The sequence below is a fragment of the Sciurus carolinensis genome, chromosome 12, assembly GCF_902686445.1.
Source record: "Sciurus carolinensis chromosome 12, mSciCar1.2, whole genome shotgun sequence".
Taxonomy (NCBI): domain Eukaryota; kingdom Metazoa; phylum Chordata; class Mammalia; order Rodentia; family Sciuridae; genus Sciurus; species Sciurus carolinensis.
The window spans coordinates 26,106,183-26,132,278 of record NC_062224.1 but is presented as its reverse complement, the minus strand read 5'-3'; the positions used below and the strand labels follow the sequence as shown (position 1 = coordinate 26,132,278).

At 34.7% G+C, this 26,096-nt stretch overlaps 1 protein-coding gene across 1 annotated transcript in view; it reads left to right on the top strand.

The window, feature by feature from the left end:
- The window catches only part of Malrd1 (MAM and LDL receptor class A domain containing 1), a 686,047-nt gene that overhangs the window by 226,804 nt on the left and 433,147 nt on the right, over window positions 1-26,096 (top strand). The gene's annotated exons all lie outside the window — the stretch shown is intronic.

The following is a 26,096-nucleotide window of genomic DNA, read 5'->3' as shown; positions in this document are numbered from 1 at the left end:
AAATAAATTCTGTGAGAATTGTGGGGAAAAATGTACATTCATACATTGTTGATGGGACTGCAAATTTGTACAACCACTCTGGAAAGCAGCATGGAGATTTCTTAAAAAATTAGGAATGGAAGCACCATATGACCCAGCTATTCTACTCCTTGGTATTTATCCCCAAACACTTAAATTTAGTATACTATAGTTATATAGCCACTTCAATATTTATTTATAGCAGCATAATTCACAATAGTCAAGTTATGGAACCAGCCCAGATGCCCATCAGTAGAGGAATAGGATAAGAAATCTATATCTATACATATACACAATGGAGTTTTACTCAGCCTTAAAGGAGAATGAAATTATGACATTTGCCAATAAATAGTTGGAATTGAAGAACACCATGCTAAGTGAAATAAGCCAAACTCAGAAAATCAAGGTTTTAATGTTTTCTCTCATGCAGAAGCTAGAGCAAAACAAGGAAAAAGGGGGGGGGCAGGCACTCAAATATCATAAAGATATAGGGAAAATAAGTGGAGAAGGAGACCTGGAGGGAAGGAAGAAGGACAGGAAAGGGGATGAAATGAGGAATGAATTTAACAAAATCACTCTGTGTGCAATACAAATACAGCACAGTGAATCCTACTGTTATGTGTATGTATAAATCACCAACCAAAAACAAATGCATAAATGAGTAAAAGGAAGATGAAGTAGAGAAGAGGAAGGATAACAGGGGGAGGGAAGAGGAAAGGGAAGTTCAGGAGACACTGGGGACTGAAATGGAATAAAGCAAATTCCATGTATGTATGGTTTTAAAAAAATAACCCAGTTATTATATGTAACTATAATGCTCTAAAAAAGATCTGTTCATCATCCCCTTCTTCAAATCCTTCCCTTCTTCTCTCCCATTTCCTTCTCTTCATTCTTGTCTTTTCCTGTTTCAATTCCTTTCCCTCTTTCCCCTTTCACTTTCTTTTCTTATTCTTTTACGTGTTTATTGTATACATATGAATACAAGTAAATGTCCAGATTTTCTACATAGATGTATGAGTGTATTCTTTCACTTTGTAATAAGTCATGCCATTAAATTTTATCTTCAGCTTCATTTGCATTTTACTGTAAGGAGATCAATGATTTACTACTCGGTTCCCAACTGGTGAACATCCTAGTTAAATTTATTTTACCTTAAAATTGTAAAGTTACAGGAAAGAAAACTGCCTACCATGGGAGAAATATGGTTCCTGTGGAGATAAACCCGTGAATCCAACAGATGATTCTTGCTCTCATAGGGAGACTTTATTAAACCAATAAATATAGAGCACCCCAGATGGAGACAAGTGCTACAGAGAAAAATGGCAACAAGGAAGGGGTTAGTGTGCAACGAATGGACTCTTCTAATGGAGTTCAAATGGAAATGATCTGCTCTGGGTCTCTGCAGGAAGACCATGTGGCTGGGGCAGATAGAGCAAGGACAAACTAGATATCAAATGTATTTCTTTCTTTATTCACTATTAATTTTTTTGTTATTTTTTTTTCATTTTTGGATATGTGTGAATATTTTACAGCTTTGTAGGCATGTTTTGTGTCTTTTATAGATTAACTCTTTTGTTTTGATTATTTTCCTTTTTATTATGTGTATCACATTTTACACATTTTATCACAGGGAATACATGTGCATCGTCTAAAAAGTGAAGGAGGAATGAGTCTTATAATGACAAATAACTGTACTTCTTCCAATGATTCCAGTCCAATCCAATTTCCTGGAGATATCTTCTTCTTATACATTAAGACTCAATGCATCTATGCTCTTCTAACTTTTATTAGGAACTGGTTATAGGTGACTGGTCCTTATTTACAAAATAATATATAACCATGTCTTGATTCAAAAACTTTATTTTTTAATTTGTTCTTATTGGTTACACATGATAGTAGAATGTATTTTGACATATTATACATACATGGATTATAGCTTCTCATTCTTCTGGTTGTACATGATATAGCACATAGGAAATTGATAGATATTACATGATGATTGCTTATATTATCTTAGTTTACATTAAAATTAACAAGTGCCTCATTTTTAAAATTTTTCCATAGATGTTTTATGTACCTAGTGTTCTTTTCCCCAACATCAGTGTTATCTTCCAGTTGTCCTAATGCATAAGCTCATCTCTCCACTCCCACTTCTTATGGAAGGCCTCTCTGTCAAGGCCTAATCTGCCAACACAGCTGTCTTCCTGACCCATTTCTTCAGACACTATATGGTGCTGATTCCCTGGTTTCCGAAGCACCATGACTTTCTGTTTCTTGTTTAAGACCTTTCCTTTCTACGTTATCTCCATTTCTTTTTTTCCCTCTTTTACTGTTTGTTTGGATGTCTCTCTTGTATATTAGAGACTTTTCCCATTTGTTTGATAATCCTTGGATCTCCATTAATGTTAAGAATAAGGCCCTTAAAAGTTAACTTGAAGGTTTATATGTGTGATCCTGATGTAGTCTTCACTGTTGGATGATACATTCATCATGTTTTATCAGATGTCTTCATGGTGATTTTTCAAATATGGATGTTTTCTATTTAATGTAGTTAAATTTGTCATTTCCTAATGTTTTCTTCCTTACTTTCTCTATTTAGAAAATCCTACCTTAAATTATGTAGCTATTTTGTATACACACATACACATACACACACACACACACACACACACACATACACACACGCACACTCTATACATATATATCCCCCACCCTCACACTTTCATTTAATCTGGTGCATTTGAACCTGTTTACAAGGGTCAGAATCTAAGATACTGATGGAAGTATTGATTCGACTTTGGAAGAAAGATTTTTTTTTTTTGATTTAAAAAGGGAGGATAAAGAACGAGTGGCGTCGACTTAGGAGAATTTATGAGCTAAAAAATTTATACAATATAATATTAAACTTCAATTATATCTTCCAATTATTAGTGGAATTTTTTTTTCTAATTTTCCAGCTTCCATCTTTCAAGTACTCATCTTTCTCTGTTTTCTTTTTCATATGCGGTTTTTATTACCTTTTCCATAACGTTTCCTGTTCATTTTATCTTCATATTTCCACTTAATATTTATTTTAATTTTGGGCTTTGTCCTTTCATTTTGCTTTATATTTATCATTTATTTGGGTCTTTTCTTTCAGATTTCAATAACTGATACTTTCCCCTATTTCATAGTTCAAAACATTGTTCAGTGCTCAAGTCCTGCAACATCACCCCCTTTTTCATTTGATTCTGATTTCAGGGAAACATTATGGTGGACAACAAAGGGAATCCCCATTCCACAGAGAATCTTTTTAAAATCTCCATACTTTTTACTCCTGTTTACAGTTAAGTTTCCATAACCCCCAACTTCTGCAGTTGCTGCTTCAAAGAAAACTAATGGCATGTTTGTTATCCTGTCCCTGATTGCTGTGGCTAAGATAGCCTTGTATTCAATGGAAGTTATAAGATCTTTGCTATCCAGTAATTTCTTGGGCTGATTTTTTTTCCTCTTTTCTAAGTTCTCTTTTTCTATGGTTTTCTTTTATTAAAATGATTCTGGTTTTACCATCATTTGATTTAAATGTTAGCAGCATATCTGTCCAAACTATACACAGTAGCAGGTACTAATACTGCTTTGTTTTAATCATATTTTGTCAGTTGACAGGTGGTATTTTGGAATTTTCATATACCAATTTCCCTTGGGCTGCTTCTGACTCACAATAAAGCAAATTTCAGAAAGTTTCTATGGCTTATGTAAATAAACCACATCTCATTAATAATCTATATTGCCTTTAAAAAAGAGGTAGGCTGGACTAGGATCTAACATGTAAATGTTGAAGTATAAATAGATTTAAGTCAGCATGTTATATAAGTCAGTAGTTTGCTTGAATCTCCCCTCAACCCGCCACCTCCAGTAGATGCAAATACTGGAGGAATCCTAGGCACTAGCATTTCCCATTTGTTGCATTATTTTTAAATGTCTGGCATTTTATGATTACAGACTAAAAGCCACAAAATTAAACATAGTTTAAATAGGAATACTTAGTAGTCAGATAACATTCCATGGATGTGTTCTCCATGACAATAAATCATGAAGAAGGGAGTGACCTCTAGATCTGTATCTCCTCTTGTCTTCCTCTCTCTCCCCTCCTCTCTAGTCAAGAAGTGTTGGTATTTTTTATTTTGTGGTAGAAAATAGTCTTATGCACCTTACATCCTATTCTGTGGCTTAGAGTAAAACTCCAAGCTCAGTTTTCCAAGTTTTGTTTTTTTTTATATATTTAATATTTAAAGGCAAGCTATACTAATTTAGAAGATGCTTTTTTTCTTCTGGTGTCTGGCTTTAGAAATTTAAAGCCACATATTTTTTCTAAGCAGCAGAGTTAAAGCCACATTTTTAAAGCCATTGTTTCTAAGACAGTTTTAAACTCCAGTCTTAAAAATCAAGAAGAATTTATGTCAATTATTTCTTTCTCTTCACACACTCAGCTTTCCCTAAGGCAAAGATTGCTTCTGGCTCAGGATGGGAAAGATCATTTATAAGCAAGTAGAAGGGAAAAAAGCACATTGGTTAATTTCAAATTATTCTCCCACTTTAAACACTTAACGAAGCAATGTCTGGAAGAGATACGGTAGGGTAGCAATGAGGAGGGAAATTTTCACTGTGTAGTTGAGTCATAGGGTATTAGCATGTGTGTTTTTCATCATGTAAATGAAATGATATAAGCTAAATGGAGTGAAATTTGAAATGACATATTTTTTCCATATTCATACTTTAACGGACTAGCCTTTGAACATTGGAATTGAACTCTGAGTTGTAAAATTAGGATTGCGTTTTTATTTTTCAGTTGTCTTTTGGGAGAGTGACCCAACTCCACACAGCTAGTTCTTTCAATGCCTTATATAAATTAGAAAAGTTATCTCTTCTGTTAAGGGTAGGCAGATGCAGCACAGAGCTTGATGTGTGGATTCTCTCTGCATCCTGCTCAGCAGGGCCCATATGAGAATGCCTGGCCTTGTGTTTTCCTAATATTGTAATCATGATACATAAAAATGAAAACAGTCTTCAACAGTAATTCAATGAAATAACAAAGCAAAATTCATTTGTTGAAGATAACATCAGTTGCAATTTCTATGTCCTCTTGAGATTGGGAATGGATGAATTTTCCATTTCCTGTAAATTATGCAATGAGAGAGAACATTTTATAGAAAAAAATTTGTTTCTTGGTATTTGGGGGGAAAAAACCCCATAATCTATTTAAAAAATAAAAACAGAATGATTTTGTACCTATTCATGCTCTAGCAACTACTAGGAGGGTTGGCAAAAATAGTAGTTCTCCTCAGCTGAATTTTTTTTTAATTGCTATTTTCACATTACTGAATCAATATATTTAGATCATCCAGCATCTGAGCTTATATAGTTCATTCAAGCTTAAATATGCTTAGAGTACTATAAATTTGGCAGTGTTGTAATTTCATGATTTCAGAATCTTGTACTCGGACTTTCAAAATCAATTTAATTGACCAACTCTTTGGGTCCAGGCATTCTTTCTATAATATTAAGTATATTGGTTCATAGCTAAGTACCATAGCTTTACGATCATTTTTATTTCATAGAAAAAGCTTTTGTTTAGCCCAGTTTATTTATTTCTACTGCTGGAGGTCTAAAGAGAACACAATTTAATGTCCTTGATCCTAAAATCCATTTTATTTGACTAAATGCCTATCATGAGGTTGATGAGATTTCTTAGGGGGAAGAAGTCTCCCCCTTAGGCAAAACTAAGTTCTCCAGAGTTCATTATTCACATAGAATGATTTCTATTAGAAAACCTATACATAGTGATTTCTAACTGTGCTCGTAGAATATTTGGACAAAATTTCTCAAGATGTAGATCAAGGACCATAGAAAATTTACACACACACACTCATACAAACACATATAAAAATGTATATATACACATTATCTATATATATATCCACAAATAAATGCAGATTCTGAAACACTTGGATTGAAATCTCTGGGAATAGAGTTGGAAATCTATTTTTATTATCATTCCTAGATGATGAGAGAACATACCTATCCTCAGGAATTTCCATGGCAGGAAGGGGAAGGAATGCTTAAAAAGAGTAGCTTTCCCACTTCCTGATGCCAGTTTTGATCAGAGTAGATTCATTTTTCTGTAAGTCTAGTTACTTCTTCTTTTTTTTTTTTTTGCAGTGCTGGGGATTTGAATCCAGGGCTTTGTGCTTGCAAGGCAAACACTCTACCAACTGAGCTATATCCCCAACCCCACTTTTTTTACTTTTTAAGAACAAAATATTTCAGAAGAAAAATATTGCTCCAGGGTAACTGCATTTAAAACATAAAATCAAAGTTATATATTATAAAGTAACTATTATAATTGGGAAATAGTTTGGGAAAAAATGGTTTAGTCTGAATGAATCTAAAAACTTAATTTCATGATACCTTCTAGCTCACCTCATTCATTATGATACCCAGTGTGTTTTCTCATACTTTTGCCTATATATTTTCTTATTTCTGAAGTTCTAATTAAAATGACTTTGTCTTTCTTTTGAACTGAAACTAAAACAAACATAGAAATCTTATTGATTATCTGGGGATAACAGATATTTTAACTCTTTGGGATTTCAGGGCTGGATTGCATGTTGTTGAGAAACTTTATTTGATGAGCTGTCATTTGAAATTGCTAGACAGATGAGAACACAATTTCTTAAATTTTCTTCTTTGAGAAGCACAGATATTAGGATATTTCTTTGTGTTTCATCATGCTAATCATTATTTTTTGTTGGGGGCTGTGCCATGCGGATGGCGCCTGATCACACAGTGAGGAGGTTAATTGACATAAGCGCACTCAGGTGATTTATCACTGGTTGTATTCAGTTAAGTACACACGCACAACGCGCGCATAGGTGTTCCCCAGTGCACCTGCTCGGGCCTGCTCATTTTAACCTTTGCCTTGATGGGGCAGCTGGCTCCTTGCCTGATTGCAACTGGCGTGGCCCTGCCCTCCACCTCCTGGAGGGAATATAAGCGGGCAGTGGGAGGGGGCACCAGAGTAAGAGCAGCAGCTAGCTGAAAGAAGCAGAGTAGAGGCCACTAGCAGAAAGGAAGAAGAAAAGGCAGCAAGCAGATAGAAGCAGCTCGCAGAGAGAAGCAGCAGGCAGCGGGGGAAGGCAGATCACAGAGCGGAGAATTGAGAACACACCTCTAGATCACAGATAGGTAGATCGCAGTACGCGGGATGCATCACTAAGAAGCACCTCAGATAGATGCACCCTTAGTTTACAGGATGCAGGACGCACCTTTAAGAAGAAGCAGCAGAACTAAGAAGAAATAGATCTGTGATAAGCGTAGAAGCCTCTCTTTCTCTAAAACTTTCTCTCTAAGCAAAGTTTCTCTTCCTCTAAGCAATTCTCTTCCTCTAAGCAAAGTCTCTCTTCCTCTAAGCAAAGTCTCTCTTCCTGATAAGCAAAGTTTCTCTTCTGCTAAGCAAAGCCTATCTTTCTCTCAAGGTCTCTCTTCCTCTATAAATTAGTGAATATAGGAAAAATAGTTTATTTCCAGGCCCCTCCAATAAATACCTGCGCAATTGTTGCCGTGGGCGGCAACAATTTTTCAGGGGCAAATGAGGCCCAGTCCCCACCTCCACAAGTGTACCTACATCCCTATCTATATTGTATGTTTGAACATTCTTGACATTGTAAACTAAAAGTCACATAAAAGTGCAATCCGTATCTGTGTGATAACTCCGTATATAATTATCTATCTAGTGTTGAATATTAATATGGATATTAATATGGATATTCAGTAAACTGATAATAGTGTAATATTTTCTGCTCTGTTAGAATAACAATTTTTAAAACTTTAATCCTTTAGAGATCATTACCAGATTTACTGTCTGCATAGAACCTTCTTTAGTAAGAAAATTAACTCCTATTTTATAGATCAATTTAGTTGCCTTTATATTCTCCCAACAAAATATCTGACAGATCCAAATTTTTTAATTGAAAAAATGAATAAATACCAGTTTTTATTGTTTTACTGAAATAAATATTAAGGTTAAAATTTTCAAATCCCAATTAAGTGTAGACATCTTTTTTTAACTGTTTTAATACTTGCAGGCAAATGGCATTCTAACTAAATTACCACAGACTGAATGTAGGTCATTGATTATACCTCTAAGAAACAAGAAAAATGCCATTATTTTAGACTGACCTGGAGTTAAGAACTCATTTTCTACATTTTTACACATATCAGTAATTCAACAGAAATCATTAATTAAGTGAATTAAATTACAAGTTTTAATTTTATTCAAAAATGTTTAATTTACAAGTAGTTTTTAAAATGGGTTAGAATGACTTGAATTTAAGACTGCCTACCTATTCTAAAATAACACAGAAGTAAAGAGTGATTAAGTAGCATATTTGCTATAGAAGGTAAAGTTTAAGAAGACATTCAAAATATGTGACTTCATGTTATGTTGCTAAAGATACAGTCCACTTTTGATTATATAACAAAATTATAACTTTTATATCAGTCACATTGCATTCAAAAATTTAAAAATTTGTCTAATTGTGTAAATTTTTAAAATGCTTTTCCTGTGACCCACATCACCAAGAAGTGAGTTTAGTCTAGGTCATAGATAGAAAGAAATGTTTTGGTTGTACAAAATTTGGAGAGAAACATTCCTCAACTACATAAAGGCAAATGCCCTTTACCTTAATTATCTTTATTGAGACAAGAATTTGAAAGTATGAACATGCTGTATCCCATATGAATCATTTTTATACCATCAATATGATCTTCTGATACAGTGATTGATACATATACATCAGTTCCTCAAACCAATGATCTTTATTGCCCTGAAGGCTGTGGTATTCACAATTAGCATTACGGTTTGTTCTTATATTAAGCATTGGTTTCCTGAACCACTGAGAAGAGAAAGCTTCATTAGACATGGAGCCAGCACATACATGAATAGTCATGTAGTGCTCGATAGAAAGTCTTTCTTGCTCAAAGAATGGGCCCCTAGGCAACAACCTATCAGAGGTACATGCTTACTTGTGTCTATCTTTTTTTTTTTTTTTTTTTTTGAGGTGCTGGGGATCAAACCCAGGGCCTTGTGCTTTCAAGGCAAGCACTCTACCGACTGAGCTATCTCCCCAGCCCACTTGTGTCTATCTTAAATAATATGTGCTTTGGATTTTATTGAATAATACACATTAATTAAATAATGTCATGGTTAAAGGCCAGATGTTGATTCCTTTAATAATTTCTTAACTCTTAAGCTGCTAAAATCCTTTTTTTTTTACCACAAAAGGAGAAATTCATTTTCACTGTTTGAAAATATTTAAATATAGCTAAGAAAGAAAAGCAATAACAGCACCCATAATCCTAGTACTATGACATAAGCATTGTACATATATGCAGATGTATTTTTCAATAGAAATGCTTATACTGACTGCATTATTTTCTAATCTGTTTTTAATTTAATATACAATCTGCGATTCACTATTCAGCAATACTTTTTAATGGGCCAATAGTATTTCATTAAATGCAGGTACCATAATGAATAATTCAGTTCTTCACTGTTCATAAATTGACTTTGGTGATGACCAATTTCAATCAGTTTTCAGTGAATAACATGTGGCTTTGCCCACTTCTCAGATTATATACTAAGAAGAAAGAAAACACATGAAGTACAATTTTCATGTTAATTATCATCCTTATTTTAAGATTTTAGATTCATAAACTTAAATGTACTATTTTTGCTAGCAGTATATGACAGTGTCTGTTTTTCTGGTATGTTTTATAACACATATTTCAATATTTTTCACATTTTATAATTTGATAAGTTAAAATAGCACCCAATTCTGTATTTTTAAATTTCTTGATACTTATGATGTTTACTTGTCGTTTTCTCTGTACCTTTTCTAACTGTATTTTTGTGACTGTGTTTCCTGATTGCACAACCTTGCTTGGTTTGAAGCATATGGTGCTTTTTTTTCTCATTGATTTATAAAATATTTTAAGGCACAGTAATTTGTATAAATCTATCATGAAAAAGATTTTCCCCAAGTTTTTATTGGCCTTTTGTTACCATTTGTCCTATTTTGTCATGTCTCAAAATTCCTAAGTTACACACCATTGTCTGCCAATTCTTTATGGTTTACCTTTTTGTGCTTAGACATTCACCATTCTAAGTATATCTAAAATTTGCCTTCATTTTCTACTGTATTTCAATAGTTTTGATGTGTTGCAATTATATCTTCACTTCACCTGGTAATTTAATATGTTAAAATGATTATGGGAAAAGAATGTCATTTGGGTTAATAATAAGCCAGTTGATTTAATATATTTTTAATGTTTAGTGCATTTTAGTTATGTATGATAGTGAAGTTCATTTTGACACTCGTAAATGTATACAATTTTCTTCAGTTCAATCACCAGTACTATACCTTTCTCTCCTCCTTTCTCCTTGATCCCCTTCCTCTACTCTATTGATCTTCCTTTAACCAAATAATTTATTTCTTTATTAAATTGTTGCATTAGAGTTACATATAAAATTGTAATGCATTGTGTTATATTTATAGATGCACATAGCATAATTTGGTCAACTTTATGCCTCAATATTTTGTTTCCCTCCCAAACTCCCTCCACCTTGGTCTTCTATTTCTACTCTACTGCTCTGTATCTGTTTTTGTCTCTATTCTATTTGTGTGAAATCCCCTTTCTAAATTCATTTCTTCTCTCTTTATTCTGAATATGAGAGAACATTTGACCTTTGACTTTGAGAGTCTGGCATATTTCACTTAGCATGATGTTCTCTGGTCCCATTGTTCGACCAGCTCATGACATAATTTAATTCTTCTTCATGACTGAGTAGAATTACATCATGTATATGTGCCACATTTTCTTTATCCATCCATCTATTGATGAGCACGTAGGCTTGTTCTATAACTTGGTTATTGTGGATTGTGATGCTATCAACATTGGTATGCAAAGTATTGCTGATTTTAATTCTTTTAGATAAATATCAAGTAGTGGGATACCTGGTTCATATGGTGGTTCCATTCCTAGTTTTTGAAGAATTATCATACTGCTTTCCAAAGTGGTTGTTCTAATTTGTGGTCCCATCGACAATGTATAAATGTACATTTTAACTGACATTCTTGCCAACAATTATTCTAATTTGTATTATTGTTGACTGTCATTCTAAGTGGGGTAAAATGAAATTTCAGAGTAGATTTTATTTCCATCTCCCTGATTACTAAGGATGTTGAACTCTTCTTTTCATGTAATTATGAGTCATTTGTATTTCTTCTTTTGAGAAATGTCTCTTAAGATATTTTGACTATTTATTAAGTGGGTTATGATATTTGTGTGTGTGTGTGTGTGTGTGTGTGTGTGTTTATGTGTTAAGATTTTTGAATTCCTTATATATTTGGATTAGTAATTCCCAATTGGAATAGCTAGCAAAGATTTTCTCCCATTCTGTAGGCTTTTACTTCACATTTCTAATTGTTCCCTTCATGTGCAGAAGCTTTTTAATTTAATGCTAGCCAACTTATTGATTCTTCATTTTATTTCTTGAGGCATCTTTATCAAGGAGTCTGGAGTGTTGCCCCTATGTTTTCTTCTAGCATTTTCACTTTTCCTGACCTAATTCCTATGTCTTTCATCCACTTTGAGTTGATTTTTGTGCAGGAGAAGTAGGGACCTAGTTTCTTTCTTTACATATGGCTATTCACTTTTTCCAGAACCATATGTTAAAAGGTTTTCCTTTTGACAGGCACCAGGGCACATACCTGTAATTCCAGAGATTTGGGAGTCTGAGGCAGGAGCATTGCAAGTTCAAGGCCATCCTCAGAAACTTAGTGAGATCCTAAGCATCTTAGTAGAGAGAACCTGTCTCAAAATAATAATAATAATAATAATAATAATAATAAAAAGACTGAGGATTTAGCTCAATGGTAAAGTGCCCCTGGGTTTAATACCCAATACAAAAGAAAGAAAGAAAACAAAGAAAGAGAGAGAGAAAGAAAGAAAGAGAAAGAAAAAAGAGAAAGAAAGAAAGAAAGAACAAGCGTTTGCTTATCTTGGTAAAGGATCAGATATTTACATGGATTTTTCTCTGTGTCATCTAGTCTATTCCACTGGCCTTCCTATCTGTTTGTCTGTTTTTATGCCAATACTTTGCTGTTCTTATTACTATTTCTCTGTAGTATAAATAAAAATAAAATATTGTGATACCTCTACCCTCATTCATGTTGTTCAGACTGCTTTGGCTAGTCAGGGTCTTTTATTTTTCCCTGTAAGTTTTAGGACTTTTTTGATTTTTGTGAAGAATGTTATTGGTATTTTGATGGGTACTGCATTGAATTTGGAGATTGCTTTTGATAGTATGGTAATTTTAATGACACAAATTCTACCTATTCCTGATCATGGTGGGACTTTCCATCTCTAAGGTCTTCTTCAATATCTTTCTTTAGTATTTTATAATTTTTATTGTAGAGGTCTTTCATCTCCTTAGTTAGATTTATTTCCAAGTAATTTTTTGAGGCTATTGTGAATGAAATAGTTTATTTGATTCCTTTTTTGGGGATGGGTTGGTGGGTACCAGGGATTGAACTTAGGGACACTTGACTACTGAGTCACATCCCCAGTCCTACTTTGTATTTTATTTAGAGACAGGGTCTCACTGAGTTGCTTAGCATCTCACTATTGCTGAGGCTGACTTTGAAATTGTGATTTCCCTGTCTCCCAAGCTGCTGGGACTACAGGCGTGGGCCATGGGTTATGGTGCCCGGCTTTACTTGATTTCTCAGGGGACTCTTATTGGAGTATAGAACAGCTATTGATTATTTTGTGTTGATCATGTATCCAGGAACTTTGCTGAATTTGTTCATCAGCTCAAGAAGTCTTCTGGTAGAGATTTTGGATATTCTAAGACAGAGATAACTTGATTTCTTTTTTTCCACTGTATTTCTTTAATTTCTTCTCAACCTCATTGCTCAGGCTAGTTTCAAGAATTGCATTGAATAGGAGTAGACATATTTATCTTATTCATGATTGTAGAGGAAATGCTTTCAATTTGTCTCTATTGAGTATTCCGATGATGGCTAGGGTTTGTCATATATGGCCTTTATGGTATTTAGGTTTGTTCCTCCTTAGTTTCCTCAGTGTTTTTAACATGAATGATGGTGAATTTTGTCAAAGACTTTTTCTGCATCTATTCATATGATCATGTGATTTTTGTCTTTGTTATTTTTTATGTGATGAATAATATTTATTTGTTAACATATACTGAACTATCTTGCATTCCTGGGATGAATCCAACTTGATGGTCCTGGTTTTTAACCTTTTTTGGATGTGATCTGCTAATATTTTATTAAGGATTTTTCATATATGTAAATCAAGGATATTGATCCTTCTTTCTGTTTTTATGTAGCTTTATCCGGTTTTGGTATCAGGGTGATATTGGCTTCATAGAATGAATTTGGGATTGTTCCCCCCCTTTGTGTTTCAATTCTTAGTCTTTTGAAGAATTGCCATAATTTGTAAATAATTTGTGTTAGTTCTTTAAAAGTCTTGAAGAACTCAGTTGAGTATCCATTTTGTCCTGAATTTATCTTTGTGGAAAGATTTTTATTATTACTTCAGTTATGTTGTTTGAGATTGGTTTGGTTCTATATAATTTTGGTTCAATTTTGGTAGGTCATAAGTATCTAGAAATTTGTCAATATTTTTCTAAATTATTGGAATACACATTTTCAAAATAGTCTGTAATGATCTTCTGTTTTGCATAAATGTCTGTGATGGTATCACCCTTTTTAATCTCTTAGTGTATTGATTTGGATTTTCTTTTTCTTTTGGTTAGTTTGTACAAGGGTTTATTGATGTTGTTTGTCTTTTCAAAGAACTAAGCCTGTTGTGTTTGTTCTTTGTACTTTTTTTTTCTCAATTTCATTAATTTTGGCTCTGGTTTTTAACCTTTATTATTTGTACCTATTCTTAATTATTTTCTTGTTTCCTAGGACCTTGATATGTAGTGTTAGATTTTCTTCAAAATATTCCTTCCTTTTCTTTTAATAGAGATACAATACTATTAACTTTTCATTTAGAACTTCTTTCATAGTGTCCCAGAGATTTTGATATATTCCATCTCTATTCTCATTTGATTATAGAAATTTTTAAATCTTTCTCCTCATTTCTTCTGTGATCAACTTCTCATTTAAAAAAGTATTGTTCAATCTTCATACACTTATGTGGTTTCTATAATTTTTCTTACTGTCAGTTTCTAATTCCACTATATTATGACGTGATAAGATGCATAGGATTATTTTTTTTTTTTGTATTTGCTAAGACTGGCTTTTTTGCTAAGATGTAGAATATAGTCTATTTTTCAAAAGGTCTTGAAGCTGCTGAGAAGAAAGTGAATTCAGCTGTTTTGGATGAAATAGTCTGTAGATATCTGTTAGGTCCATTCAATTTATGGTGTTATTTAGGTTGCAAGTAGCTTTATTGCTACTTTACATCTGGATGATCTGTCTACTGGTGAGAGGGGTGTATTGAAATCACCCAGTATTATTGTATTGGGGTCTATTTGAGAATTAATGTTAAGAAGTCTTTGTTTTATGTAGTTACATGCACTGACCTTTGGGGCATGAATATTTGCTGTTGGTATATCTTCTTGTTGGACTGTTCTCTTTACCAATATGTAGTAACCATTTTTATCTCTTCTGATTTTTTTTTTCCTTGAAATCTGCTTTGTCAGATATGAGAATAGGTACTCCAGCTTTTTTTTAGGACTCCATTCACATGGAACATAGTTTTAGATTCTTTTACTTTCAGCTTGTGGATATTTTTGCCTATATGATGACTCTCTTGCTGACCAGATATAGTTAAAACTTTTTAAAAAATCTATTCTGCAAATTTGTGTCTTTTCCTTGAAGTGCTTAAATCACTTATATTCAGTGTTATTATGAATAGATGTTTGTTATTTTCTGTCATATGGGTTTTGTCTTATGTTTAATTTAGTCCTGATTTTAGTTTATTTAATTGCTCTCTGGGAGAATCATCTATTTGAGAGCTTGTATGAGTTTTATTTGACTGCTATAAGAAATTATCACAGACTTGGTGGCTTGAAACAACAGAAGTGTGTTTTCCCCCAAACCTGAAGACAAAAGTCTGAAAATCAGAATTAATAGGTCAAAATCAAAGTCCTGTCAGGACTGTGCTTTATCTAAAGACTCCAGAGGAGAATCTTTGCCTTTTCCATTTTGGTGGCCACCCATATTCATTGATTTGTGATGGCCACATTCATTTCTGTATACTCTGTCTAATGTGCCCCTCCATCTCGTTTATCATCTTATTTGTGATTGCATTTAGGGTCCACCCAGGAAATATAGGACAATTGTCCCATCTGAAGATTGTTCCGTAAATCCCATCTCAATAGTCTTTTCCATGTAAAGTAACAGTTACAAGTTTCTAGTATTAGGATCTTATATCTTTGGGGATTATTTCTTAGCTTATTACAGTGCTTCATTTCTAGAATCAAATAGCACTAGGTTTAAATCCCATATCCAGAATTAATTATCTGCATTGGCTTCAATGATGATACAAGTTCTCTGAGTTTCAATTTCATTATCTGAAAAAAAATAAGCTTAGAGTATAGACCTTATATGCTTATTGTTAGCTATAAGAAAATGCCTTCAAACTCATCAAAGCACATGTCTCATAACACAGTGTTAAATGTTAGTTATCACTTTGAGATATAAGTTCGAAAGGATATTGGATTAAATTAAAAAGAGCCTTAAATATTCTACTAAAGAATATAACATGGAGGGGCACATTCAGAAGCTGTTGCTGGATGTGAATCATAAGATGAATAGAAATGAATTACAGTATTTTTCTGGTATTTGCATGTAGACAGGATTTAAAGAAAGAAAATTTGTGAAAATTATCAATGACATTAATGTAAATGAACTAAAGAGAAAGAAAATCTTTGGAAAGCAAGGAATTTGTATCTCTCTAGACCACAGTCTCTAAGAGGGTAAAAGGAAAGTCTTTTTTAAAAACCACTGTAGTCTTGGTATCTAACCAAACGTATTCTACCTGTTCTGTTTTCTCTATGAGTACCTGTTAATAAATATTTAAAATCCACTTCAAGTTGTTAATATCCCATACCACCAGAAGGAATTTAGTATTGTCTCATAATTTTTTTTGAAAAACACATCAAAAACACAAAATGCATGATTTTCTTTGGAAACAGATGGCCTGAATATAACTTTGGGATTATGATTGAATACAGTTTTGTAGGAATCAATAGTGTAATGTAATCGATATAAGTTATTAGCACTGTCAGCTCTGTCATTGTCCCTGATTAATAATCTAGGCAAAGAAAAAAAAGTAGATAAACTAACAAAGATTGTGCATTGTTAGTCAGGTTTTGGTCAAAGGAAAACAGGCACCAATCTTAGGAATTCTCGTCAGGAAAAGATCTAAAATGCAGGGGATTAAGGTGTTTTCAAAGTCTTTGAAAGGGTTGGGAGAGCAATGTCAAAGAAGCTGCCAAGAATCTCAGAAAGTCAGAAAATTGAAAGGATGGCAAGGAACTGTTTATGATCTCATTTCTAGAAAACAGTGAATAGAGAGTCAAAGAGAATGCCTAGAAACGACTACAGAGTCTCACTCCTGTCAAAGACCACTTGCCTGCCTGCCAGTATCGGAAGAGCAAAAGTGGCTTCTCTTTCATCTTCCAGTCCATGGGTTTCACTACTTTTTGAAGGATTTCAGCCAGAACCCTGCTAATGAGGGACTCTGAGAAATATAAGTTCATGTTTCTCAGCCATTATAGTACCGGAGAGAGTGTTGAAGGATGAGGTTGGCTCTGAGTTCCAGCAAAGGATTTAAAACAGGGAATTGTCTCTGTAATGCACTTGAGGCCTACTTGAGACTGTAAATAGAGAATTCTAAGGGGGTTACCTGAACACGTCTATGGAACAAGGATGGAATTTGCCCTATTTTCTCTAGATTATCCTAGATAAGACCATATGTTTGGCTTACTCTGATGAAAATTTCAACATTGCATTAAATTTTTTTTTTTTTTTAAATCTCTGTAATGAGAACTATCTGATGTGAGATAGGCTTCTTTAGGTATGAGTTCTGTCCAAATAGAAGATAAGCGATTGAGAATACTCGTGACAAATTTCCTGCTGTGTTCATAGCATGCATTCCACCTCCCATATACTGTGATTTATTTCCAGGCATAGTAGGAAAAGGAGGGGTCTTTAAGCAGGAAATTCACAAGAAGAAAGGTGGTCATATAATAAAAATAGATGAAAGAAAGTTATCACTGTAGGGAAAGAAGTGCAAGTAGCTTTGATTTCTGAGATTGGAATCACATTATTTTATTTATTTTTGTATGTGTTTATTTATTTTTGGTACTGGGAAGTGAACCCAGGGGCACTTTACTACTGAGCTACATCCCCAGGACTTTTATTTTATTTTTTTTTATTTTGAGACAGAGTCTTCCTGGTTTACTCAGGGCCTCACTAAGTTGCTGATGCTGACCTTGAACTTGCAGTCTACCTGCCTCAGCCTTGTGAGTCGCTGGGATCACACCCAGTTGACACCATATTTTGATGGTAGTAGAAGACAGTGTGTGAAAAATAATATGGATGGAATTCATGTCTTAGAAAAGATAATGTTAAAGATCTGCCAAACCAATGCCATCACATTAAGGTTTAAAACCACTGAATGTCTCAGAATTAAATCACATGAGATCTTTGACAAGAACTTGCTGGAGATAGTGGCGGGCTACTATAATCAGCATGCAAAGGAGAAAATCATATAACTTAAATTTTAGAAATTCTGCCAAGTCTGTGCTATATGCAAATGGAGGCATGGGTATTGAGGTGGAGAGACCTTTTTTCCTTTAGAGTTATAATTTATTTTATTAATACACTTTATGAATATCCTTACTTTTCAAATATTTGTGTTAAGTCCATTAGCAAAATATTCTGGATGTATTCTGGATGTATTCATCTGAGTTTATCTTGTTTCTCCTACTAGGATTTTATGAAAATTCACTGACCTTAACTTTTTTCCTTTTGTGCTATATTCTCAGATTCTAGCACTAAGAAAAATGATTTTGCCATAAATTTAACAGAGTTGCTGCCTCGGCATCTGTTTTAGATAGTTTTTAATTTTTTGCTGCTATGTCTGAAAGAACCAACCAGCACAATTGTAGAGGAGGAAAATTTATTTGGGGTTCATGGTTTCAGAGGTCTCAATCCATAGACTGCTGACTCCATTCCTTGGGGTTCCAGGTGAGGCTGAACATCATGGCAGAAAAGTGTGGCAGAGGGAAGCAGCTCACATGATGATCAGAAAGCAGAGAGGTCTCCACTTGCCATATGCAAATATATACCCCAAAGCCACACCCCCCAATTCCTATCTCCTCCAGCTATACCCTACCATTTCAGTTACTACTCAGTTAATCCCTATAAGGGGATTAATTTACTGATTGGTTTAAGACTCTCACAACCCAATCATTCCTCCTCTGAACCTTCTTGCATTGTCTCACATGTGAGCTCTTGGGGACACCTCACATCCAAACCATAACAACATTCATTTTTAGTTCTGAACATAATGTGTCTGAATGAGTTAAAACCTTCCTTCCTGATGTGGTTGTGATGTGGTCTGCTTATTCCTCATTTCACTGACCCCAAACTAACACACCCATAGCTGCCAAACACAGTACAACCTAATAGTTAATTCCAGAGTCATGAAAAGAACTTCGGCCTTCATGTATGTGTTCTTTAAACTAGGTAATGCACATGCCCCAGGGAAGCCAAAGGGATAGGGACCATGGCGCTTAAGAACAGGTGTCATTCCTTGTTCTCTTGTTCCCCTTCTGCTTCATGAGGGTGTCCTGGATACTGCATCCCCACTCTTCATACCCTGCAGGGCATGCTGCCTACTTCTTTGTGGATCTATAAATAATAAAACTGTATTATTTCATGGTTTGGTTTTGCTGCTTCCTTGAGGTCTCACCAGACTAACACACAGAAACCAACCCTTCTACCAGTTAGGGCTCTCCTAGGGAGTGGTTCTTTGTGTAATAATAAACTGAGTGCAGCTCAGACAAGAGCCACAGAGAACTACCAGGAAAAATGAGAGTTTCCTGCTGGAGGGAGACCTGGTCAGACACTTAGCTATTAGGCCATTTACCGGGATAAAGATGTTGTCCTGCTGTTATGGTTTAGATGTTAGGTGTCCCATGAAAGCTCATGTGTGAAACAATGCAAGAAAGCTAAGAGGTGAAAGAGGGCTTTATGGGAGCCTTAACAGTGTGTTAATCCACTTTAATGGATTAACTGGGTGATAACTGTAGGGCAGGTGGGGTGTGCCTGGAGGAGGTGGGTCATTGCAGGCATGCCTTTGGGGTATCTATTTTGTCCCAGGAGAGTGGAATTGTGTTTCTCAGCTTCCTGGTATCATGTTCTGAATCACTTTCTTCTGCCACACCCTTCCACCCTGATGTTCTGCCTCACCTAAGGCCCCAAGGAATGGAGCCAGTCATTTAGGACTGAGACTTCTGAAACCACGCAAGCCAAATAAACTTCCTTTTCTAAAAATGTTCTTGTCAGATCTTTTGGTCATAACCTGGAAAAAACTGACTAAAACGCCTATGGAAGACACATTGTCAACATTCATGACCACATTCCCTATAGCTCCATCAGGGCAGGGCTAGAGTTTGTAGCTGTCTCTAAAGGGACTTTGGGACCTAATTAAAGGAAAATAAAACAGCTTTGCAGGCAGTTCCCTTGCATTTGCTTTATAAAGTGTCTTCCTGGTTAGCTAAACTCATCTTTTATTGAAATCTGCAAACTTCTTAGATAATCTTATTTTTAATGGAGACATTTCCTTACCTGCTCCTGCTAGATTTAGTTCTACTTTCCGTTTGGGCATTTTAACCTTTATTATAAACATTATTCATTTAATTTAAGGTTTCCTATCACCAAGGATCACTATAAAAGTGGATTTTAAAATTTCTATCCTTTAAAAAGGAATTCACTAAATTGAATTTAAACTTCTCTATGGATTTTGAGATAATAAAATAAATTGAACAAAAGTTAACAGAGTACAGTATACATAAAGCTCAGTATAAAAATATACTGTGAGGTTTAATAGAGCAGAGAAGGCAGCTCTGTTACCTCCTGCAATTGTTGTGTGTTCATTCAGGAGGCATAGGAATAGGAGTAAGGAGGAATACTGCATTGTCTTTATGGTGTACAAGTTTCTGCTTGAATGTGATGCTGTGTTTTGCATATTAAAAAGATATTTATTTGCAGGAAGATGTGACTTTAACGTAGCGATCCACAGTTCTCTGACATTAGGAATATAAATTATTCCTGAGAGTTTATATGATATTCAAATTAAACCATAAACTAGGAGCTAAGGTAGTTTTCCTTTAGTAATCCTATCTGGCACAGACGTGCCCTCCTAGGTACAATTTACATTCATCTTACAGGGACTAGCTTTTAGAACTCCAAACATAAGTTCTTTAGTCCCAAGGGGTTTTTCAACACTGTTATCATTCAAAACTAATGATCTTCAAGTTCTTTGTGACTTTACTATCTATGAAGACATTTTGACTCAGTTATCAAGTGGGGCAGCTCAGACTAAAACTAAAATATCTGTTTATATTTTTGTTCAGCTATAAAGACCATTAATCAAATAATGGAAGACTGAGGTCAGTGTTTGGCATGATAAGTAACAGATGAACTATAATCTTTTCACGCACAAATGCATGCATATATATTTCTACGAATTAATAACAGTATTTATTAAAATGTATTGGTGAAAAATAAACTACGTATTTGTAAAAGGCACAAAGTCTTACATATAATAGATACTAACAAATTTATATACGTAATAGATACACAAATTTACTTGCCAATTCTTAGGTAATCTAAATCTATTGGCTAATGGAAAGATATTAAATTAGATCAATTATTTTAAAATCATTCTTTAAATACTTTGGGTGAATTATAAGTAAATGTCAATAGGACAGAAATAAATTTTTATACTTAAAATCTATCTTTACTTGCCTATTTCAAAGAATAATCACTAACCAGTATTAAAAGGAAAATTCCTTAGACTGAGAAAATCTAGTAAATTTTATTTGAGCATAGAAAAACAAAGTAAAATGAAACAAGACCAAAGCAATTCAAGAATCGGGCAGTTCCCAGAACCAAAGCATGTGTAGAAAACTATAATTACAAATGTGATCTGACAGCATTTATAGAGAAACTGAAGCGAAGCATAGAAGACAACTCACTTGACTACACCTTAGTCTCTGAGTCAGTTGAGTAAAGCTTAATTGGTTAATTGCCTACAAGGTCTTTTGAAATCAACCAAAGCTTAGTGATTGTTGTTAAACTCTGCACAGGTTTGGTCTGTTGGGCCCAGTGCAGGTGCCTTGTTCAAATTCCTGGCTTCCAACAACTTTATTTAACAGTAGCTAAAGAGTTGATGATTGAACTTCTAATGAAGATGGAGGAAAATGCCAAGTTTATAAATGGATTTTATATACGTAAGTAGGTATATGTTCTCCATTGTCCTCCCCAGCAACACACAACTGACAGTTGCTTCTATATAGGGAAGCATCTAGAAATGAGAACAATATTCAAGGAGTGTTTACTATATGACAGGCTTTGTGCAATTGACTCTCATAAATCATTACACCGAGTCCGCTCAGTGAATGTTTCAGGTGGGGTAATAATCACTGTTTCACAGCTGAATAAACTGAGGCTCAAAGATGTTAGACAGTTTGCCTGTGATACGACCTGTGGTAAACTTGAGAACTGTGATCTTTCCATTCAGATCTCACAGGCATTTGAAGTCCATGTTCTTAAACACTAGTCTACATCTTGTGAGTCCAGTTTGCCTAAAAGCCAAATATTTGAAGGACTTTCGATATGCCTTTATTGCAGGTTTATGCCTTTGCATGTAGAGAAAAAGATAGAAAATGGGTACTCTCTAATCTGACCCAAAAGGCAAAGATAGGCAAAGTGTGTGAGTCAGGGCAACAAGGAGAACAAACAGTTTCTAGGAATTGTCCAATGCCCCAAATTGTTCTTTCCTGCTTTCTTCCTTATATCTTGGTGATATGAGCCAATTAAGGCACTCTCATTCTGATTTGCTAGGTAATTAGCCAGCATTTCCCAAATACACATCAGAATCATTTGGAGGGTTTGTAAAAACACAATCTTGCGCTAGCCCTATGTTTTCTTATTGAGCCATCTGGGTTGGGCCTAGGGTTTTATATTTTTAACAAGCTCCCGGGTGATGTTGGTGCTGCTAGTCTGGGATCCTCACTTTGAGACCACTAGTTTATTTACAATTGGTGCTGGCAGTTGGAAGCACATGACCTGAAGGCATCACTAAAAGATATAACCCCAGGCCTTCTTATATGTGACTAAATCAAGTATTTGTGGTGGACCTAACTGTATTTTTATAAAGCATTTGGAAAAGCGGCCATCCATAACAAGCTGAAAATCAAAAAACACAAACTATGATAAATATTTCTTGCTTAGTCCCATAGTAATGGCTGCAAATATCAGGTTCTTTCCTGACGACTTTTTCATCTGTATCCTGTGTATGGGTCCACCAGCAGGACATTTTTACATCTCTCAAAGGTAAGTACTTTCTTTCCTACACTTACATTCTTTAGCATTTCTAGCTGTTTGTTATTTTATGAAATGCTTGGTGGTGTCTTACTTGGCAAATTGATAATTTGACTTTACTAACTAGATCTCCTATGTGAGGAGCAAGAAACTTTGAAATGGTTCCTCCAGTAGAGACAACTACTGAGGTTTTTATCATTTTGTGGAGTAATCTTTCAAGAATAATTTAAGATTATTTGGAGTTTTAATGACTTTCCCCCAACATTTAAATATTAAGAGGAATTAGATATAAGTCATATGCTCAACTATAAATTTCTGTCAGGATTATGATATCAAGAAAATCAGAATTCATTTATAAAAGACAAAGTTAATTATCTTATGGGTTACTTGTGTATCGATTTATTAAATTGATGTTTATGGGTATTTGCTAAATAAAATAGCCCTTTGTAAGACTTTCATTTTCTATTTTAAAAATGTGACTGAAGTGTTAATTAATTTATTTCTATTCTGCGAGAAATTATTTTCCAGTCTGCTATGAGCACATGATGTAATTTTACTGAACAATTGGTTTTGTTTTGTTTACTTAAAGTCCTGATTTATATTGCTCATAATGCTTCACTGCTCCTAGTGGCTTACAGAAAGCTTAAGACCAAATTTTGATTTAATGTTAGTAAGTCTGTAAATATCTAGAAAACATTTGTTATCTAGTATTATCCTCAACTTCCTTAGTGCCTCAGTCCTTATCATGGTCTTGTCTTGGTCTTATCTTTATAGAGCATATATATCAAGTATGTAAAATATATGATATGTATATGTATGTGTGTATACACATTTGTGTATGCAACTCTTAGCGGATGCTATTGTACTGCTGGGTAGTTAGCATTGAATGGGTGAGCAGAAGAAGACAGTGAAGGGTCACTGAGATCCACATATCTGACAGATAAGCACCTGGAAGATGGGGGCTTAGCATGTCAACCCTCCCCCACCACAGTTATACCCACTTGAGAAAAACTGTTGTCTCAAGATCAGATCACACTCCACCTGGTGGTTCAGACCCTCTCTTATCACAGAAACCATGGCAAACTCCAATCCCCTGGAAAATAAAACATCAAGACCTTCACAATGAAAGCTTGCTATTTGAGTCAACTTTTTTGCAACTGTGACTGAAAGACTCGACAAGAACAATTTTAGAGGAGAAAAACTTTATTTGGGGGCTCAGAGTCTCAATGCACAGACAGGAGGCTCCACGCCTTAGCCTCCAGGTGAGGCAGAACATCATGGCTGAAGAGTGTGGCAGAGGGAAGCAGCTCTCATGATGAACAGAAGCAGAGAGAGAGACTCCGCTTTCCATATGCAAATAAATACCCCAAAGGCATGCCCCCAATGACACACCTCCTCCAACCATACCCTACTGCCTTCAGTTTCCACTCAGTTAATCCCATCGTGGTATTAATTCACTGATTGGTTTAAGGCTCTCATAACCCAACCACTTCTTCTCTAAACCTTCTTGCATTGTCTCACACATGAGCATTTTTGGGGACACCTCACATCCAAACCATAACACTTGCTGAGGGTTGTTCAGAGAGTAATATACTGAGTAAGAGGGCAGGAAATTAAGACAAAAACAGGGTGACTTAATTTCTTCTGTGAGTACCACACCATCTCTTTGAGGTAGTCCATGTAGTTTCCATGCTGTCAGTCAAAAGTCAGCAGATGGAGTTCTGAAAATTTCCTGGGACTCCCAATAAAACTGGAGGGCAGGAGGGCACAGCATCCCTTTTCTGTCTAAGAGAATCTACTTTCTCCCTTAAGAGTGTCCCCTTTTCCCCTTTCCTATCCTCCTAATAAATGCATGTCTGTCACTCTGACATCTTTCTGGCCTGATCTTAAGAACTGGGGTGAAGACAGGGCCTTGGCGCTGCCTCTGTTTCAAGGGAGGCCCATACTCTTGTAACATTGCAATATTTTCTGTATTTTTGTAAATAGCATTAAATCTTAAGAACAAGGTGAGATTCAGATACATAAAAAATTTTAAAAATACAAGCAATATTAATGACTATTAGAAATATAGTAGTTCTGTGAACCTGTTTTAATTGGAATCATTTATTATTTACTAATAATTATTTTCATTTTTATAAAGTAATTCCAGTTTTCTCATTATTATTTTCACCATAAAATAATTAAAGAGTTACTAAACTTCTATAATTATAAGATTAAATGAGGGAATATATATAAATGGTGTTTTCTTTAGTTAACTTAAAAAAACACTTAGATATTTTATTTGTGCCATAACAGCACAAGTAACGTAGTTTCTTGGGATAATAAAATTTGGGTGTCATTGCTATTTTTAAGATTTTCTTAATATGTTTAGTTACGTTTTCATAAGGATCTAGTGACTGCATCCACTGCTGCATGAATGCATAAACTAGCTTTATAACCTCACTTCTATTTCCTAAGAAATGTTGCTTTGAAGACATCTTAAAATGCAACTTAACAGTTATTTTTATATAGCAATTAAGATAAATAATTTACATAAGTAACAGGAGATGCAAAGATTTTAAAATCTAGATAAGATAAAAAGTTAAGATATCATTTAAAATAGAATATAAGGACAGTAAAGAAAGTAAATGTTGCCGGTGGGGCACTGACGAGGATGGCTTGATCATGTACAAAGAAAACTAATTTGATGTGACTTTGAAGAGCAGCATAGCATTTCATCAAGTAAAAATTACATTATAATTATATAAGCTTAGAGGAATGATAAGTGATAGTTTTAGTATATGAAAACTTAACAGCAAATGCTTGGAAAGGAAGTGGAATTCAGTGCCTTAGTCCCTGGAGAAGAAGGTACCAAAACCAGAAACAAAATTTTTACTAGGAGGAGATGATTTGCAAGACAGTTGATAAGAAGGACAAGACAAAAAAAAAAAAAAAAAAAGAAAGAAAGAAAGGAAAAAAAAGCTATCCAGGTGGAAAATTCTATTGTGTTTTAGGCAAATGCAGTCCCTCAAGAGTGCGTGTGACCTTAGGAAATCCTTGATGTCAAGGGAGAAATGAAATTACTCAGCTGTAAGATAGGAGCAGGGCTATAGAACCTCAGAGAATACCTTTCTAAATGTCAGCAGGAGTAGAAAACAGACAAGAAAGTAAACTGATGCAGAGGATGAGATACTGAGCAGCGAGTGTGGCTGGTAGGTTAAAAGTCTGGTTCACAGGGAGAAGGGGCCTGGATGTCCAGTTTTTATCATTTCACAGCCTACTGAGTTGAGATGAATTGCTGCTAGACATTTTGTCTGCCAGAAGTAAATATACGTCTTCTTGGGAAGAAGATAACCTTCCAGGCTCAAATTGTTTGCCTATTTCTGGATACAGTGTGTT